This window comes from Octopus bimaculoides, chromosome 6, assembly GCF_001194135.2.
Source record: "Octopus bimaculoides isolate UCB-OBI-ISO-001 chromosome 6, ASM119413v2, whole genome shotgun sequence".
NCBI classification, from domain to species: Eukaryota; Metazoa; Mollusca; class Cephalopoda; order Octopoda; family Octopodidae; genus Octopus; species Octopus bimaculoides.
The window spans coordinates 105,663,733-105,667,232 of NC_068986.1; positions in this window are offsets into that span (position 1 = coordinate 105,663,733).

Sequence of the window (3,500 nt, forward strand, 5' to 3'; positions counted from 1 at the left end):
ATATATATATATATATATATATATATATAGTGGCTGTGTGGTAAGCAGCTTGCTTACCAACCATATGGTTCCGGGTTCAGTCTCACTGCCTGACACCTTGGGCAAGTGCCTGCTTCTATAGCCTCGGGCCGACCAAAGCCTTGTGAGTGGATCTGGTAGACGGAAAGTGAAAGAAGCCCGTCGTATATATGTATGTATATACATATATGTATGTATATATGTATACATATATGCATGTGTGTGTATATGTTTGTGTCTGCATTTATCCCCCAACATCGCTTGACAACCGACAGTGATGTGTTTATGTCCCCGACATCTAGCGGTTCGGCAAAAGAGACCGATAGAATAAGTACTAGGCTTACAAAGACTAAGTCCTGGGGTCGATTTCTTCGACTAAAAAAGGCGGTGCTCCAGCATGGCTGTAGTCAAATGACTGAAATAAGTAAAAGAGAGTAAAAGAGTAATGTGTGTAAACGTGTGTGTGTGCATGTGTGTGTGTGTGTGTGTATGTGTGTGTGTGTGTGTGTGTGTGTGTGTGCGTGCGTTCCCCTCGACCGCTTGACAACCGGTGTTAGTGTGTTTACGGCCCCATTACTTAGCGGTTCGACAAAAGTGATCGATAGACTAACTACCAGTCTTTACAAAAAATACTAGGGTTGATTTTTTTCGAGTAAAAGGTCAAGGCGGTGCTCCAGTATGTCCGCAGTCAAAGTTTGAAGCAAGTAAAAAATATATAAAAGATACATGAAATAAAAGATTTTTTTTTTCATGGCATCAAAACTCTGTTCTAACGCCCGGGATGTTCCGTTCGAATCGACGCCATAAGATTCTGGGTACAGACAGGTCACGTGAGCCAAGCCTAATATTCTCAATTTGGTCTGCGACCAGTTGGACATCTGGCATATGGTACACTGTACACATGTACAGGTAATGTCAATTAGATGGAGAGAGCGAGTTAATGAGCTAATGTACATCACATACATTTAATCACTGTAAGGAAACTGTCCGCGCATAGTCGTTCAGCAAAGTGGGATGGCAGTGAAACGATTGTAACTAGTATTAAACTATATTGATGTCTTCATCTCTCTTGTCTCTGCTATATATACATACATACATACATACATACATATATATATATATATATATATATATATATATATATATATATATATATATATTCAAATATATGAGCGTGTGTGTGTGTGTGTGTGTATTTGTATTTCTATTTCTATTTGTATATCTATGTATGTTTGTATATTAATGAAGAGCCGATGGTAAGAGATAAATTATCTAAGCTTCTATCATAGTTCTTCTTGAGAAACTCAGAATTTTCCAAATAAGAAAGAAATGGGAATATTATTTTAAAGAATACATAAAACAATAGTGCAATCGAAGAAGTTAATAAGTATGCTTCCAAAACAAAAAAAATTAAGTGGCCTTTCTATTATTTGCAACAAAATTCAAACAAAATGAATCGTAAACTCCTCGTATGTCAGACGTCACTGAAATATCAGGAATAAAATAAAAACAATAAAAATAAAATAAAAACTTATGTAAGAGTAAATCACCAAAGTGTTTATGAACAAAAGAATCTTCTCACCTCCAACACAAAATAGTTATATGGAGACACAAATAGATAATATAAAATATAAGGTGATAGAATAAAAACATGTTTCTCTCGCAGGAGCAGTAAAAAAAAAACAGTAGAAAAACATTCTGAAACAAAGTTGAGTAGATAGAGATAACAATAGCAGGAATTTTTAGATACGAATGCCGTCTTTTGATGTTGATAAAAGAACAAATTTGTAGCTGACAACTTTCTGAGAAGAAACAATTCAAGAGAAGAAGCTAAACGCAACAAAAGAATAATTCAAAACGAACCAAAAAGGATAACGCTAACCACTATGCAGTTGTTGGCCCACTTAGAAATAGAAAACTAAATTTCCACCAAAATTAGACTCGACCTTTTTAAATTAAGAAATATTCATTGAACGGTGAGTAGTCTCTGATATACGCTAGGCAAGAGAGTCACGGATGGGAAGCCTTTGATTATACGTAGATATATTCCAGTAGTTCTAAACCATTTTATTTTTATCTGTTGGTCCCGTTGATCATTATTTTATTCTGCTGCTTCTCCCCTTGACCAATCGATGTTTAAAAGCTAATTTTATAGATGTTATTACAGAGTTCCTACTTTGTTTATCATACATTTATTTGTGTAAGTTGGAGGCGCAATGGCCCAGTGGTTAGGGCAGCAGACTCGCGGTCGTAGGATCGCGGTTTCGATTCCCGGACCGAGCGTTGTGAGTGTTTATTGAGCGAAAACACCTAAAGCTCCACGAGGCTCCGGCAGGGGATGGTGGCGAACCCTGCTGTACTCTTTCACCACAACTTTTTCTCACTCTTACTTCCTGTTTCTGTTGTGCCTGTAATTCAAAGGGTCAGCCTTGTTACACTGTGTCACGCTGAATATCCCCGAGAACTACATTAAGGGTACACGTGTCTGTGGAGTGCTCAGCCACTTACGCGTTAATTTCACGAGCAGGCTGTTCCGTTGATCGGATCAGCTGGAACCCGCGACGTCGTAAGCGACGGAGTGCCAACAACAATTTGTGCAGGTTAAACTGTAAAATGACAGAGAACAAAACTCAGCTGCGTCTTGTAATAAATACGAGGTCAGATCAATAAGTATCAAGACTGTTGCCATAGTAACCAAGCTAAAGTACACAGAGTAAAGCCGCTTGGCAGAGAGTGACCTTAAACTCTGCTATGCATGCGCACTACCTTTTAACGTTCTTGCTCAAATCTGCTGCTTACAGTGCTTAGAAGGAAGGTGTGTAGCTTGTGTTCGTCGCATTGACCATGACAGAGAAAGCTGTGATGGCGATACCTGCTCAGAGGCCTACGCAAAGTTGCAGAAAGTGTATGGAAAGGAGTGTATGATCCGCACACAAGTGTACAAGGGGTTCAGACGTTTCCAAGATGGCCAAAAAAATGTCGATATTGACGAACGTTCTGAGAGATCTGCAACCAACAGAACTCAGAAAAATATCGCAGATATGCATGCAGCTGTGAGGGGAAATCGTCGAATCACCATCCATGAGTTAACTGAGGGTATGCAGATTAGTTACGGTTCAGTTCAGTCCTTTATCACTAAAGATTTGGGTATGAGCTGTGTGTCTGCCAAGGTTGTGCCCAAACTGCTTTCAGCTGATCAAAAAGACACTCGGGTTTCAGTTGCACAAGATGTCCTTGATTGCGTCAAGAACTATGAAAACTTTTTGAAAAACTTTCCGTATCATCTTTTCGGAGCAGATACGATAAGTACCGATCAAGCACTAGAGTTGCTGTAATTGACAAGACCCGGCCCCCAAAATTTCACCGAGCAAAATCCTGAGCAACATTTCGTCTGTCTTTACGTTCAGAGTTCAAATTCCGCCGAAATTCACTTTGCCTTTCACCCTTTCGAGGTAGATAAAATAAATACCAATTGAAAAAAG